Below are 18,014 nucleotides of genomic sequence, written 5' to 3'. Positions count from 1 at the left end.
GGGACCCTCCCCCCCCCCCCCCAGTGCACGAATTTCGTGCACTGGGCCCCTAGTTATTCATATAATACTTTAAAAAGTGAAAAAAGTTTAATTATATGTATACATATCTATATGTATATGCATTCATGTAGATGACTCAGACTTTACAATGAGTGAAATCAAGACATATAGACTACAGGATTCCGTTTATGTGAAAAAACAAGCAAAGCTAGATTATGGATATAGAAATTGGAATTAATGGTTACCTCTCAGGGTTAAATGGGCACTGGGGAAGCTTTGGGGGAGCAATAGTGTTCTGTCTCCTTTTTTAGGAGGTGGTGACGAAGTCATGTTTATCAAGCTGTACACTGAAGATTTGCACACTTTATGTCTCTCATATATCCATGATGGTTTACCCAAAAAGTCAAATGTATATAGTGCCCTTCCCTTGCTTACTGCTTATATCTGGCTACATTCCTCAGACTCTCTGCTTCTCCTATCCTACTCTCTCCAGCCCCTAGTCCTTGGGCCTGATGCCTTCTGTCATTGTCTTCATGTGGGTGACTCTTAACCTGTCACCTCCCTGAGAATGGCTTCCTGGATCCTTTCTTCTCAGTCCTACCATCTGCTTTGAGCAGCCTTCCATGTCCTCCCTGATGCACGTATTACGCTGTGTTCTGACGGTGTGTTTCTCTTTTCTCCTGGACCGCTCATTCTTTAATAAATCCTTATTGAGCTCCCTTCTGGAGCAGTTGTTTAGGGAATTGTAACTCCTGGGGTTGAGAAACCTTACATCACTCCTGTCCAGAGAAGTTGGTTAAAGAAGGCTTCCCCCTAGGCCAGTGGTCGGCAAACTCATTAGTCAACAGAGCCAACTATCAACAGTACAACGATTGAAATTTCTTTTGAGAGCCACATTTTTTAAACTTAAACTATATAGGTAGGTAAATTGTTATTAACTTAATTAGGGTGCTCCTAAGGCTTAGGAAGAGCCACACTCAAGGGGCCAAAGAGCCGCATGTGGCTCGCGAGCCGCGGGTTGCCAACCACTGCCCTAGGCCAGCAAGAAGAGCTGCTGGGTTGAGGACTGGCCCTGAACCAAGGGTTTCGAGTGGGATCTGAGCGGCAAAAGCGTGTTTGGAAGACGAGTGAGCAACAAGTGCGGCTGGAAGACGGGGTTTGTTTAAGGGAATGCTGGGTGTGCGAACTCAATGGTAGATTGAGGGCAAGACCTTGGAGGGTTTGAGGAGTTGAATGGCGAGCTGGAGATGGTGGGCTTTACTCTATAAGCATGAGGGGAGATATTTCAACAGGCACTTCAATTAGCAAGCTCGGGCTTCGGTGCTGGTGGCCTGTGGTGTCTGGGAGTGAGGCTGGAACTGGAGGGACCCGTGTCCCGTTCCTTTTAGTGGTAGAGATGGGAAATCACACACAAGAAAGTGTGGCGGAAGAAGAAACGTTGAGGAGGGACAGATGCAAGAAATGCTGTGAACTAAGAGTTCATGGGACTTGATGCTTTGTTGGCTGTGGGGAGGCCAGGAAGCTGATCCATTAGCAAACATTCACCGCGTGCCAGGGATGTCCCAGAAATTGTAATTGGCGTGATGGAGACAAGGATGAACAGGGAAAATGTCAGACACGCCTTGGGAGTTGGAATTCTGCCCTGTTTATCTTTGTGTCTTGGGCCTGAGCCATTGTTACTGGGTTGATCCATAATACCACTGTTATTATGACGTTAATTAACGACATTCCAATTCCTGCTCCCCGCAGGACACTGAGCTTCAGGCTGGGGAAGATTCCAATGTATATGATTGGACCTTTGACCTCAGTTGCTCATGATCTAGTCCAGCGGTTCTCAACCTGCGGGTCGCGACCCCTTTGGCGGTCAAACGACCCTTTCACAGGGGTCGCCTAAGACCATCCTGCATATCAGATATTTACATGACGATTCATAACAGTAGCAACATTACAGCGATGAAGTAGCAACGAAAATAATTTTATGGTTGGGTCACAACATGAGGAACTGTATTTAAAGGGCCAGAAGGTTGAGAACCACTGATCTAGTCCTTCAGAATTCAAATGTTTTCACCTTTAAGCCTAAACCTGGTTAGGTGCCCCTCCTGTGTGGGCCCATGACGTCACGGCCAGGCATCTGTTACAGCCCTTAATGCTCTGTCTTTTTAATTGCCTGATTGTTTATCTTTTATCTTCAGTGGAAAGTTTGAGGACAACAATGCTGTCTTATTCATAACAATGCACCCTTAATGCACGGTGCCTGGTAGACATCCGATATTGATTGACTTGGAAAGAGTGGACGAGTGAGTGAGTGAGTGAATGAATGGATGAATGAATGAATGACTATGTGGTTAGGGAGGCAGAACTTACACAGGAGTGATGATCAACCATGAGCAACACACGGGAGGCGTTCAAAAGGCAGGCCCTTGCTCTTGTGACTTGCATAGGTTGCCTTCCTTACTTTATTAGGAGAACTTTTTTCTGTGTGAATACATCACTTAGTTTTATGTTGCGTTTAGAGCAGTGATGGCGAACCTTTTGAGCTCGGCGTGTCAGCATTTTGAAAAACCCTAACTTAACTCTGGTGCCGTGTCACATATAGAAATTTTTTGATATTTGCAACCATAGTAAAACAAAGACTTATATTTTTGATATTTATTTTATATATTTAAATGCCATTTAACAAAGAAAAATCAACCAAAAACACGAGTTCGCGTGTCACCTCTGACACGCGTGTCATAGGTTCGCCATCACTGGTTTAGAGTAACGGTCACAGAACTGGTATTGAGATCAAGGAAAGGGAGTTGGTAGGTGGGGAGAATATGAGTGTGAAGGAGAGGGACAGGCAGAAAGGCTTACAGATCCCGCGGAACTACTGGGGGTGGAGGCATAGTCACTTGAGTTTAGTCTTTTATGTCTTTCCTGTGTTTAAATGCCAGAAGGGCAGGATGTACTTCTTAAAAGCACAGCGCTAGATGGACAACTTGCCAATGGGGATGTCTGGGTTTCTGATTAGAAGCTTCATTTTGCATTTTAAGGTTTGTAGTGATCAAGCATCAAGAGAATGTCTAGACATTAACTTTGCTAAAGATCGCTCTTCTCAGTAGCTTAATTGTCAGGGGAGAGGCAATGAACTCCAGAGGTAGGCAGTTATGTGTGGGAAATGGGGCCCTTGCCAAGGGTACCACTTTCTCCTGCCCACCAGAACTTGACTCTCTTGTTCTTAATATATTTTTATTGACTTCAGAGAGGAAGGGAGAGAGAGAGAGAGAGAGAGAGAGAGAGAGAGAGAGAGAAAGAAAGAAACATAAATGATGAGAGAGAATCATTGATTGGTTGCCTCCTTCATGCTCCACATTGGGGATCCAGCCTGCAACCCAGGCATGTGCCCTGACCGGGAATCGAACCGTGACCTCCTGGTTCATAGGTCAATGCTCAACCACGCCTGCTGGGCCAGAACTTCCTTCTTTTTCAGAAGAACGGTAACAGCAGTTTTCATGAGTTCCTAAGCAAAAGCAAGTGCTACATCCTGGTTTCTCCACTTATTGTTCGTTTTGGTTAAAGCCTCTTTCGTTTTCCACTCCTACACTTGTGTTTGCTGGAGCAGGGCTTTTATTATACGCTCATTCTGTTGAGATGCGCTGGGCTGGAGGGTGAGAAAGGCCGTGATTTCTCCGCAGGCTGGTGGGTGTGTGGATGTGGGAGTGCTTGAGCTGCAAACTGGAAGGGAATGGCCGTCACCTTGTCTTTCATCTCCAGGTCAGATGATGCCATTTGTCACTCACAGCTCAGATGGTCTCCCTTTCTCTGGCCCATGATATGAAACCATAGGATTCAAGATGATACCCCTATATCTTTTTTTTTTGAGGATTTTTGTGAGAAAGGCCGTGATTTCTCCGCAGGCTGGTGGGTGTGTGGATGTGGGAGTGCTTGAGCTGCAAACTGGAAGGGAATGGCCGTCACCTTTGTCTTTCATCTCCAGGTCAGATGATGCCTTTTGTCACTCACAGCTCAGATGGTAGGTCTCCCTTTCTCTGGCCCATGATATGAAACCATAGGATCCAAGATGATACCCCTATATCTTGCCATGGTGCCTGTGGGAAACAATAAGATCACAGACATGTCAACAAGATGTGCCCTTCACAGCCTGCCTTAGAAATACATCTCTATTGAGAAAGCTCCTCCGGGTACCCAATGAAATCTTGTTACCCACAAACCCGTTTCCCCATCGTTCTGTCCTCCTTAGAATAGAATAAAAAATACCCACGCATTCAGGGCGAATCGCTCTAAAATATCAGCTTGATTTGATAATGAATGTCAGTTTGCCAAATTTCAAATCCTATATATTACTCTGCATTTCAGCAGAGTTGTGATTTGTAAGACAAGTTTAAAAATTCAGAATCGTTAGGAAAACTGGTTTTTAAAAAAGTCTGTGTGGAAAAATTAAAACATAAGGAACATTACTTTTCACTTAAGGGGAAAACAGCTTTCCCCCCAGTATTCAAGTTGGGTTTTTTTTGTTGTTGTTGTTTTTTTAGAGATATAAATTTCTAAAGTGGAGATCAGTAAACATATATGCTAAAAAGTGAGCTTAAGCTATAAGCTTGTTTTGGGGAGAGTTTGGAATTTATTTTTCGATGTTGTAGCGTAAGAAGTGCTTCCATAGATGAAGGCAGTAACTCGAAAAGGACCCGCCTTGGAGACTGCCCTGGGGTTTAGTGTCTCGTATGGAAATGAACTGAAGAGCCTTCTTGCTCTCTTCTGGAATGACGAGTCCCAAGCGGGCTGTGGATTGCAGAGTCCAAGAGGTGGTCCCTCCTGCGTGTTGGAGTTTCACAGGCTCTTGAAGGACACTAGTGGGCACCCATATTTGTCCATTTCCCCCCAACATAAGCTCCTGAAACAAATCAACTGAAGACAAAGCAGCTGCTTTTGACAGAACTTTAGGGACTAAAGTGATTAAAAACAATACATTTTGAGCCCAGCTGGTATGGTTCAGTGGTCAGGGCACAAGCCTGGGTTGCAGGCTTATCCCCAGTGTGGGGTGTGCAGGAGGCAGCTGATCAATGATTCTCTCCCATCATTGATGTTTCTTTCTCTCTCTCTCCCCCACTTCTCCCTTCCTTTCTCTCTCTAAAAATAAATAAAAATATTGAAAATAAATAAAGAAATAAAACAGAAAACTAGAAAACTCTCATGCTTATTTAGTCCACTTATGATAGGTTCAGCCTTGAGTAAGAGAATGCCCAAGTCAGAATGTCTCAGATAGTAAGGGCATTTATTATCTCACATGAACAGTTAGAAGGGGTAGGTAATGCAGCAGCTCACAGCATGGTCATAAGCCATCCTTGCTGTGTCCTGCCCGCATTCCTGACCCACAGAGGCCCTGCGTACAATAAAATGGTGTTGCTTAATGCGACTGAGTTTAGGGGCGGTTTCTTTCATGGCTATAGATTGATACTGGAACATTCCCTAAAAAGGAAGTAACAGCTCATTCCTTACGGAGTGCATCTTACTGCCAATTAAGATGCGCTACACTAGGCCAAATAAGCAAGCAAACAAACCACAATATAAAGAAGAGGTGAAAATCTGAGAAGAAAAAAAGGGAAACGTGGAAGAAAAGGCTAAAGATATAGATATATTGATATAGATATAGATATAGAGTTAGATATAGATATATAGATACAGTGGGGCCTTGACTTACGAGTTTAATTCGTTCCGTGACGGAGCTCGTAACTCAGATTACTAGTATGTCAAATCAAAAAGTGAACGAGTGAGACACGTGATGCTGGGCTGTTGTGGCTTTCACTGTGACATTCGCTGCATCAACTAGGGGTGGGATATCTGAAGCTGGCTCGTAACCCGAATTTTAGCTCGCAACTCAAAGCAAAAAATCGGCCGAGAGACGGCTGGTATCTCGAAAAACTTGTTAGTTGGGACACTCGTAAGTCAAGGCCCCACTGTAAATATAACTATAAAGATAGGTGAAGGCTGAGGTACATTATTAGCATAACTCTTTTTTAAATATTTTTATTTATTTCAGAGAAGAAGGGAGAGGGATATAGAGATAGAAACATCAGTGATGAGAGAGAATCATTAATCGGCTGCCTCCTGCACACCCCCCACTAGGGATTGAGCCTGCAAACCCAGCATGTGCCCCTGACTGGAATCGAACCTGGACTCTCCAGTCTGCAGGCTGAAGCTCTATCCACTGAGCCAAACCAGCCAGGGCTAGCATAACTCTTTATTATTAGATTTTGCTTCCAAATTCTTCATATAATACCCAGTTTACTCAGTTAAGTCCTTTGTTACATTTATTATCCTTTCTACTAATTTTTTCCCCATGGAATCTACTTATAGCGTATTATGGTCTGAGAAAAGAACCATATGTGTCAAAATGTTCCCTTAATTATCTCCTCGGAGATATTAATGGGCAATAAATGCAAGAATATGGCTCATTTCACTAACAAATAGATGCAAATCAAAACTTTTAACTCTTTGGGTGGAAGTAAATTGTAAAAACCCTTTTCTCTAATCATTTGACAACATACATCAAAAGAGTTAACGCTGCTAATACCCTTTCACCCCGAATTGTTTTCTTTCATAAATTTATTTTAAAGAGATTGATATATATGCATAAATTTTTCTTCAAGGATATTCCTCACAACATTCATTCTTTCCTTTATTTAATCAAAAAGTAGCTATTGACATTACGATTCTGAGACCTGTTCCATTGTGTGGGATCTGTCTTTCTTTCTTTTTTTAAAATATATTTTTATTGATTTCAGAGAGGAAGGGAGAGGGAGAGAGAGATAGAAACATCAATGGCGAGAGAGAATCATGGATCGGCTGCCTCCTGCACACCCCCTACTGGGGATCAAGCCCGCAACCCGGGCATGTGCCCTGAGCGGGAATCGAACCGTGACCTCCTGGTTCATAGGTAGACGCTCAACCACTGAGCCACACTGGCTGGGCTGTCATGCGGGTTCTTTCTGCACAACAAGCTGTGCTTTGACAAGAGCTGGTATTCCACAGTTCAGCTCAATTCTGACACTGTCTCCAGGTAGACAGTGTCAGATCCCACAGGATAAGGGCTCAGTTCCACAAGACTGGCTTCCACTTCAGATGCCAATTGAAAGTCCAGGTTACCTCTGTGCGGATGGACGGGCTGTGAATCCGAGGTTCCCACCCTCCTTGAGGTCAGTGAACTTGCCGGAGCAGTTCACAGAACTCAGAGAGACACGTCACTTACTAGCTCACTGGTTAGTGATAAAGGATCTGGAAGCCCAGGCTGTGTGGGAAGGGCGTGGGCCTCCCGTCTTCTCCAGGCGTCCCACTCCCCACACCTCCATGTTGCCCAGCGCAGAAGCTCTCCCGCCCCTGGGTGTTCTGTGGTTTTTATGAAGCTTCCTTACATACTAATAGGCTCAAGGGATTAAGTCACTGGACATGGGTGGTTGATCCAACCTCCAGGCCCCTCCCCTCCCCAGAGTTAGGGTGGCGGTGTTGGAGGGACCAAACATTCCCGCCCTCTAATCACTTGGGTGGGCCCCCCTCCCAACCAGCCCCCATCCTGAAGTGGTTTCCAAAGGCTGCCTCCTTAACATAACAAAAGACATCTCTCTTGATCTCATCCTAGCAAATTCCGAGGGTTTTAGGAGTTCTGTGCCAGGCCCCGGGATGAAGACCAACGTGTATCTATTCTTAATTGCAGATCACAACCACACAGACATCCGCTCCGTGCCAGGCCGAGTTCTTGGCCTTGGAGCTACTCCAAGGAAGACCACAAAGTCAGTTGTGTGCTGGGTGTCAATGCTGGCTGGGCAGGAGGGCGAGGGGGGGGGTGTAGGTGATAAACCCATCCACATATACAGGGTGCCCCCAAAATGTATACACACTTTAACAGCTGGTAGCGCAATTTCGAAAATGAAATGTGTTTTAATAAACACCGCCCTGATCATTATTCAAAGTGTGTGTATACATTTTTGGGGGGATGCCCGATATAATACTTCTAAAATTATAAGTGCAAGGAAGAAAAAATAAAGCAGGGAACAGTTGTGGGGAGTGGGAGTTGTTTTCGTTAGAAGCATCAGGAAAAGCCTTCTAAGCAAGTGTGCATTTTAATAGAAAAGGCAAAAGCCGAGGGGCCCAAGGAAACCTGGGGAGGGATTGGATGTGGGTGTGACCTTGATCGTAGTGATGGTTCACACGTGTTTGTATGTGTCCACACTCATCAGATCGTGCACATTCAATAATTCCTCAATTCAGCTGTTAAAAAACAGCCCTTACCTATCTCAACATAGAGACTACTAAATGAATTCTGGTACATCAGGCAAGGGAATTCCATATAGCAATTGAGATGATAATGCCATACAGTTTTCTTCATTAATTTCACATGAGAAATGAAGATAAAAAGCTGTTTGCAATATATTTTGTATAACTTGTATGTTTATAATAGAGGATTATAGCCCTGTTTGGCTCAGTGGATAGAGCATCGCATTGGCCCATGGACTGAAGAGTCATGAGTTTGATTCCGGTCAAGGACACATACCTTGGTTGCAGGCTCAATCCCTGGCCCTGGTCAGGGTGCATGCGGGAGGCATCCAATCGGTGTGTCTCTCTCACGTTGATGTTTCTCTCTATCCCTGTCTCTCCCCCTTCTTTCCACTTTCTCTAAAAATCAATGGAAAAATATCCTTGGGTGAGGATTAACAAGAAGAAAAAAAGTTGCACTTCCTCTGTCATTAATAGCAATAATAATAATGAGACATTATTTTAAAAAAAAAGAGGATTATATACCACCTAGATCAGTGGTTCTCAACCTTGGCTGCACATTAGAATCACCCGGGAATCTTTTTAAAATCCTGATTTCTGGGCCTCATCCTCCGGAAATTCTGTTTCTTTGTTACTAATGTTGTGGCCTCACCCCATAACAAAGAAACAGAATTTCCAGAGGATGAGGCCCAGAAATCAGGATTTTAAAAAGATTCCCAGGTGATTCTAATGTGCAGCCAAGGTTGAGAACCACTGATCTAGATAGAATGAAAGTTAGGGAGGATATCCTCCAAAATATTAACAGTGCTTATTTCTGAGGAGTGGGATTGCGAATAATTTTCATTCTCTAATTGTGTTTATCTGTTGCTTCTAAAAGTTCTGCAATCAGCATGCATTGCGCCATAGAAAGAAATTAAGAGAGATCTAAAAACTTGTTATTTCCAACCTGCTTCCCTCCGTCCCTGTTCCCGTCCTGTGCCATCCACCAGGAAAGCCTCCTGAGGGCAGGCATTCCGCTTGAATTATTTCCTGTCTTGTATCTGGCATGGTGTGTGGCACACGGTTTTTTATTATTTATAAATACATCTTGAATGAGTAAATCCTATATAATAAAAGCCTAATATGCTAAGTGTCCGGTCAGCCGGTCAGCCGTTCAATCAAAGCGTAATATGCTAACAATATGCCAAGGCCGCTCAACCGCTTGCTATGATATGCACTGACCACCAGGGGACAGTCGACCGTTCGATCAGTCACTATGACGTGCATTGACCACCAGGGGGAAGATGCTCCAACCGGTAGGTTAGCTTGCTGCTGGGGTCCGGCCGATTGGGACTGAGCGAGATGAGCCAGACATGCCCTGGAACCCTCCCGCGGTCCCTCCCCGGCTGATCAACCTCCCTCGTCCCTCCCCGGCCCCATTCATGCACCGGTGGGGTCCCTAGGCCTGGTCTGTGCCCTCTCGCAATCTGGGACCTCTTGGGAGATGTCGGAGAGCTGGTTTCGGCCCTATTCCTCAGGCCAGGCTGAGGGATCCCACTGGTGCACGAATTCATGCACCGGGCCTCTAGTAAATACATAAAAGCATAAACAAAAACATTGAGCACTTCGAGCGTGCCAGGTACAATGCTAGGTACTTTCAATATGTTATTCTAGTTAACTTCTGCAGCAATGGTATGAGGGCTGAATGGAGCTCTTTTTCCATAACTGGGATACCGAGGCTTAGAGCGGTTAAACGCCCAGATTGTGGAGAACTGTTATTCAGACCCAGGTGGGTCTCCATTTTATTGCTTAAATAAAGAAAATTTAGAGGAAGGGAGAGATCTTTTTAGGTAGGTGCTTTGCATCTGAGAGGTCATGTTCTCTTTTGTTAGCAAAAATAGCAAACACACAAAGAATGAAGTCCAGTTGGGACTTCAGGAAATGTTAATGTATTATTAATAGTTGTTTTAAAAACATGAAACTGGTAAGGAAGTCTGGTGGAATTGAAAGAACCCTGGATCATGTGAAGTTGGTGGAGCTGGGGTTTTAGTCCCAGCTCAGTTTCCTCATCTGTGACATCTTCGGGCATTAGATATAGTTTTGGCTGCCTGTAGCAGATGTCCTATAATGGTGATTAGAAAGATAGAACTTTATTTTTCTCTTACCTGAGAGTCCAGACATAGGCCCCCGTGGGCTTGTGTGAGGCTGCACCGCCTCCCAGGACCCAGCCCCCTCCCAGCTTTCTGCTCCGACTTCCCTCCTGGGTGGCCCTCCTTGTCAGAGTTCAAGGGGGAGCATCCACCCTCACACCCATTCTCTGAGCCTCAGGATGGTGGGGGTAGAAGGGTCATCTCCCACCCCTTTAAGAGAATAACTCAGAAGTGGAACCATCACATTGGGACCCATCTCCTTGTCTAAAACTTAGTCGAATGCCACATCTAGCTGCAAGGGAGGCTGACACTGCATCCTTGTTCTGGGCAGCCATGTGACCATGTGACATTTAGGGGCTCCCTGAGTGAGCAGATATTGGAGGATACTTAGAAATCTCTGCTATAATCTTTTAAGGGATGTTCTAGCATTCTGTGATTTAGGTATTCCTAAAAACACAACTTTTATAAATTATTTTGACATGTATATTGTGCGTATGGGGACCCAAAATTTTTTTAAAAAACAAACAATTGCAAATGATAACATTGGTGGTTTTTAAACTGCCATTTTGCTTAGTCCTTTTATAGGAACAATTGCTTAAAGTCTGATGAAGTAAAAGAAAGTGAATATATCCAGAAATGCTTCTTTTAAAAAAAAACTGCCAGTAGGAACATAATCGAGTGATATTTCATAAGGCTGAAGTAGAAGCTATTACCTCCTTGCCCTATATGACATTAAATAGCAAAAAAAAAAAAAAAACCATTTAAAAAAGTTATTGAAATGGGTGTCAGTCTGTGGTATTCCTAAAAACACAACTTTTATAAATTATTTTGACATGTATATTGTGCGTATGGGGACCAAAATTTTTTTTAAAAAACAAACAATTGCAAATGATAACATTGGTGGTTTTTAAACTGCCATTTTGCTTAGTCCTTTTATAGGAACAATTGCTTAAAGTCTGATGAAGTAAAAGAAAGTGAATATATCCAGAAATGCTTCTTTAAAAAAAAAAACTGCCAGTAGGAACATAATCAAGTGATATTTCATAAGGCTGAAGTAGAAGCTATTCCCTCCTTGCCCTATATGACATTAAATAGCAAAAAAACCAAAAAAAAACCATTTTAAAAAGTTATTGAAAGGGGTGTCAGTCTGCGCCTATTGAAGTTGAACTGACTCTTTCAAGAGTAATTGTATGGAGTGTTATTTTCTTCCGAGCTGCCTTCCATCTCAGGAGAGCAAAATTCAAGCCAGGGAGGATTTTTTTTCTGGCTTTATCTTCTTCATGCATTTAAAGGAGAATTAAGGTTATTTTAGTTCTCTGATTTTTTTTATTTTTTGGCCACTGCAAAATTTTCTACTTGGAATGTAACCCAGTGTTCTGAGATATTATTGTGGTCTGAGAAGTGTCCCCGGCTGCACATCAGGACATTAAAGAAATAACTTCTCTTCCTGCAAGGATAATTGCAAACACAAAATGGGACATTTGGATGTAAGCACGGGTAGTAATTTCTTCTTTAATTTACATTATGCCAGTATGGTGCCAGGATGAATGGGAGGAGTAAGATGATACAATTAAACGTAAAAGAAGACAACATGTGGAGGGTTAGGACGTCCTGTTCACATTTCATCTGCAGTTTATAACAGCACTAGAGGCCCGGTGCACGAATTCGTGCACAGATGGGGTCCGGCCCCGATCGGGCCTGTTGGCCGGCCACAGTGCGTGTCAAACAACTGGTCGTTCTGGTCGTTCCAGTCGCTTGGCTTTTATATATATAGATTGGAAGTTACCACAGGGGCCTGATTGTCAATGACACATGTGGTACTTTGGTAGTTTCTACCACTTGAATAATCAAAATTTCATTGATTTAAATCAGTGTTCTTTATGTCACAAGTCTTAACCCCAGATGAGGTCGTATTTGATTTTAAACTAGTGATTGTTAGGATTGAAAACCTAGCAAATCCCATCCTACCTCCCGGGCCTCTCTCTGCTTGTTAACATCCTCATTTCTCCCCCATTTTTTCTTCTTCACTCCCTTATTCATCCAGCCATAATATGTCTGTAAACTAGAAACAGCACCTCAGTAATAGTGAAGCTGTTTTCCTTCTCGTTTTAGAGGGATTCTGTGACTTTGCTTCTGCCTAGGATGTTGCTTAGAGCTCATATAGCTTCACTGCCTTTTTCATCTGTGAACTGGTTGGAATCCAGCTCTTCCAAAATGTGTCTTTTTCTGGGCCTGGAAAAAGAATCAGTGGGCCTCCTGCAAGAGGAGGTGGTGTTAGCACAGCCAAGCGCCCCGCCCCCCCTCCCCTGCCTGTTTGGCTCAGTGGTTGAGCATTGACCTATGAACCAGGAGGTCACAGTTCAATTCCTGGTCAAGGGTACATGCCCGGGTTGCGGGCTCCATCCCCAATAGCAGTGCAGGAGGCAGCCAATCAATGATTCTCTCTCATCATTGATCTTTCTATCTCTCTCTACCTCTCCCTTCTTCTCTGAAATCAATAAAAAATATATTTAAAAAAGAAAGGAAAGAAAGAGGTCCCATGCCTGCTTCTAGAGGTTAGAGACAAAATCCAGGTCCTGTACATTTTCACTAAGTCTGGGTTCCAGTTGGGGCAGAACTGCTTGACTTGGTCCAGGGACCTGGTCTCTGAGCATTCGTGTTTCATAAATAGGCTGGAATAATGACACTATTTTTTACCGTCTCTCAGGAATGTGGCCACTTAGGTGACAATGCCGGCTCCTACTCCCAAGGGGCACTAGTTGACCAACTGCATGACATGATTAAGGGGGAGAAAGCTGACTGAAAACAAGAGGGTTCACGGGCAACCCAGGAAAGCGGGCCCCCTGGGTGAGGGGGCACGTCCCCCAGACCGTCTCGCTTTCAACCTGACAAAGATGTGACGCGGAACACAGCTCAGGAGGAGGTAACAGGCGGAAAGAGAAAAGATTGAAAGGATACTAACAAGGAAGGCAAAGAAGGACCATTTGTATTTATTTACCCATAATGGCAACCCAATTAAGTCAATTGATGGGAGCGTTAGCTGATTTTTTAAACAGTCTGATCAAAGGAAGGTTTGCAACCAGAGGAGGAGACTGTGAGGCACACCAAGATGATTACATAAGAACCCGTAAAGAAGTAATTGGTGGTGATGGGGCAATGTTCTCTCAGTTATTGAGATTCCACGGATGAGAGAGCCAGGAATGCGTTTGGGACGGTTTATGGTCATTTTGAAACATAAAGTAAACATTGGCTGGGGTGGAGGTGGCTCTAAGTCCCGGCCGATCCTGTTATGTAAGCCCGGGGCAGGGATGGGCGATGTGTGACGTGTGGTCGGCGTGCACTGGGGGTTGGGTGGTGCCAGTGATTGGGGCAGACGCAGGGCATGGAGAGGGGATGCCAAAGGGGTGGGGGGCCGTGTCCGCAGACCCCGGGTGGACCCTCTGCTGAAGCCTATGACCTGAAAGCAGAAGGTGGCTGTGGCCCGGCCGGTATGGCTCAGTGGTTGAGCATCGACCCATGAACCAGGAGGACACGGTTCGATTCCCGGTCAGAGCACATGCCCAGGTTGTGGGCTGGATCCCCAGTGTGGGGCATGCAGGAGGCAGCTGATCAGTGATTCTCTCTCATCATTGATGTTTCTCTTTCTTTCCTCTCCTTTCCTCTCTGAAATCAATAAAAGTATATTTTTTAAAAATCCAGAGAGAGAAAAGCAGGAGGTGTCCTGATGCCTGGACAGATCTAATTATAAGCTAGGATAAAGGGATTTCTGGGATCCCCGGGCTCACTATGAGGACCACATTGTGAGTTGAATAACTCGTTGCTTAAGTCCCTTTGGGCAGAGCTGGCCTATAACAAAGACTTTTGCGGTCAGGAGTGCTGAGAAGGAAGCCAGGGGGAATAGTGTTTACAATGCTCAGCACGCCTGGCAGTGTGGCTCAGTGGTTGAGGGTCGACCCATGAACCAGGAGGTCACGGTTCTGTTCCCGGTCAGGGCACATGCCGGGTTGTGGGCTCGATCCCCAGTGTACGTGCAGGAGCAGGAGGCAGCCGATGGATGACTCTCTCTCATCACTGATGTTTGTCTCTCTCTCTCCCTCTCCCTTCCTCTCTGAAAGCAATAAAAATATATTAAAAATAAATAAATATAATAAAAACCTTAGCAATATAGGTCCAGGAGGTGACAGCCTGCCCCCTGCCGTCAGGAAGGGCTGAGGAGGAAGAGTCTGCAGCTGTCCTCAGTGGAGGCCTCCCCGGGAGGATGTGCGGGCGGGAGCAGCGAGCTCTGCGCTTCCACGTGGCCCCACCTGGTAGCTCCCTGCGCCACACAAACAGGCCCATCTACCCCCGGGGCCATGTGGCAGCCGCGGGCTTTGGAGGTGGGGAGGGGTCTGACTTCTCTTACCTGGCCTCTGCCAGTCCTTCCTGCCCATGAGGTTTCTCATTAGCTCCAGGCCTGCCCAGCCCACCACCTAGACATGTCCCTTTGACCCTTAGAACAGACACTGCCCAGAGTATAACCCTATGCCCACTTGTCTCCCCCTTCCATTCTGGCTCTAGTATATTATGCTGGACTGAGCTAGGGTATGCAGTATGTCCTCTGCACTTGGGACATTGGATCTGAACTTCAGGAAGAGAGTGGCACCAACCCCTTCATCTCCATGGGGTTTCCCAACTTCTTTCTAGTCAAGTCCACAGGTTGCTCTTTCCTCTAATTTCAAGAAGAGGGTGGGTTGTGATGTATATGACAGTCATGGTAATTGACCAAGCAAGACATTCTGAATAACATTTAGGGAAATTGCTGACTTTTTTTTTATCCTAAAGATAATAATGAAGTATTCTAAACCAGTAAGAATTATTTCTAACATCTTTTTCTAGTGAGCTTGAATTATGAATTTGTGTGTGGGGTGTGTGTGTGTGTGTGTATAAATCAGGTTTGTTTCTTATTATTTCCTTTTGTCATATATTTAAAACCTAGTGTTGTGGACTGAATGTTTGTGTCCTTCTCAAAATTCGTATGTTGAAATCCTAACCCCCTGTGTGATGGTGTTGGGAGATGGGGCCTTTAAGGATGATTAGGTCATGAAGGTGGGGCCCCCATGAGCAGAATTAGTGCCCTTATAAGGGAAACCATGAGAGAGATGACCCAATCTGTGGTGTTCTGATAAAGCAGCCCAAACTGGGTAAGACACACAGTAGATATGCAGGTTGTTTTGCAGTCTCATCAGACAGATGGGATACTGTACCATGTAACACTAGAGTCGTGGTCGGCAAACTGCAGTACGCGATTCACATGCGGCTCTTTGGCCCCTTGAGTGTGGCTCTTCCTAAGCCTTAGGAGTACCCTAATTAAGTTAATAACAGTGTACCTACCTATATAGTTTAAGTTTAAAAAATGTGGCTCTCAAAAGAAATTTCAATCGTTGTACTGTTGACATTTGGCTCTGTTGACTAATGAGTTTGCCGACCACTGCACTAGAGCCATACTGCGCATGCTATTACTATACCGTGTGTCACATTGGTGGCTGGGTCGGAGAGACAGAGCATCAGAGGGGAGTGGGGGTATTCATGGAATTCTCAGCTATACACCTTGACGGTAGACCTCCTCATTAAAAACTATTGGATATATTGAAAACTAGTGGACTACTCTATATAATAAAAGGCTAATATGTAAATTGTCCCCTCCACAGGGAGTTCAACCAGGAGTTTGACCAGGGGGCGGGGCCAGCTGGCCAACTGCTCGCACCCCCTCGATTGGGGGCAGGGCCAGTGGCCAACCGCCCGTGGTCCCTCTCTCCACCCGCCCCACCGGCCCGGCCTAATGGACCCCCATTGGGGCGGGCTGGCCGGACCCCACCTGTGCACGAATGCGTGCACCGGGCCTCTAGTGAAATAATAAGAACTAAATAGACATGTAGAGCTTGGTATGTTGTTTGCACAGATAAAAATGAGAGTGACTAGCAACGAGATGAGTTGTGCATTTCCAGCCTAAGATAAGGTGAGCTCTTGAGCTGCAACATTCATAACATGTTGGTAATTTCCGATCCACGTGAATGGAAGGGAAGGGAAGGTGTGAGCAAGCCCAAGTGTTCAGCATGCATATGGAAGTTTATTCCAACAGTTTCACAGAGACAAAGTCTGATAACGTCGAGGGAGGCCGTGGATCACCAAAGGATGGCCCGCAGTCAGTCTCCAAAATAGAACACAGGCTACCGCAGAGTGAGCCGTACAAAACCCTGCAGGCTCAGGGGAGGAGGGAGACAGCAGAAAACCGGCAAAGGAAGCTGAAAGCAAAATAAAACAATGGGCTCTCGGAAAATGTCCTTGTGGCACAGAGCTCAATTCACGGGATGATTTAAGTGTCTGAAATATTTAGATATAACACATGATTACTACTTTTTTATTTTGCTGCTGTTTCATGCCATTGAGTTTTGAGCCCCGTAGAGCTAAACTATATCCCATGTGTTTGCCTGCTCGAGGTCTGATGATCTTTGGAGTTTTATTTTTCTTAAGCAGGTTAACATGTATATGTGTATATATCTATACCTATGTATCTATGTCTCTCTATAAATAATATTTAAGAGAGGACGTTAATTGAATTTTCTCATCTAGAATCACAATTAATAACTCAGAGAGGAAAAATTTAAAATTTAAAAAAGCCCTAGAAAGATGAATGGGTGTGGACTTGGAAGGTCTCATTCAGAAATAGAAGGTGCTGTGTGTAAGCATACTAAACTAAGAATGTGAAAGTGGAAGACTCTGAAAGATAAGGAAGATGCTAAGAAGTATTAATCATGCAAGACTACTAGTGAGAATTAGGGATATGATTTAGATTGGTTTAGCCGGAGGGATCTCTTAGTCAAGGTCAAGGGAATAAAATCTTTCTGGAAGGAAGAGGCTGCCGTGCCCCAAGGGTAGATATGGGAGGGAAGACCGAAGCCTTAGAGTACCAGGAGCTGTTGGTGAGCCTTGCTGCTCACAGTGGGTCCACGGGTAGCAGTGTAGCATCTCTGGAGTCTAAGGTGCTTTCCTTCCTAGTTACTGAGTCAGTTACCAGGACCACAGGCTGACCCAAGAGCACATGACAGTTTGAGGAGCCCTGTTGGTATGGGGACTAACTAGCATTAGTTTGGTGGGTAATTTTTTGAGGTTATTGACTTCCTCAAGATTAAAGAAGAGATAAGCAGTGGAAATGTTCTCTGGAGTAGATGTGGGTTCTAGGCAAAGGGTTACTGACAGGTAGTCCCAATATTGGATGGGTTAGAAGTAACGTTAACACCACAAAGAGCTGTTTGATCCAGCCAATGAGGAACCTCGACTATGAAAGAAAAGAAAACGTATGTTATTAAGGAAAAGTGTTAACTGTGGAAGACGGAGAGGGTCAAAGATTGGAAATCCTATATTCAAGTTATCGTTTTGAGATTTTATGTTTCAAGGAGAGATGGAAAGGAAATGTATGTGTATATAGACCATTGCAATACCAGCAAAAAAAAAAAAAAGTCATTTGGTTTATTTTAGCAAAGCAATGGTCCCTACGAGCCACGGAGCAGCTTGCTGGTTTTGACTTTCTGGGTTTATTACAACTGAATACATACAAGCCTTGAGGGCAGAGGTCAACTT

This window comes from Myotis brandtii, unplaced genomic scaffold (genome assembly GCF_000412655.1).
Source record: "Myotis brandtii unplaced genomic scaffold, ASM41265v1 scaffold717, whole genome shotgun sequence".
Taxonomy (NCBI): domain Eukaryota; kingdom Metazoa; phylum Chordata; class Mammalia; order Chiroptera; family Vespertilionidae; genus Myotis; species Myotis brandtii.
The sequence above is the reverse complement of the archived record's forward strand: the minus strand, read 5'-3'. Positions refer to the sequence as shown.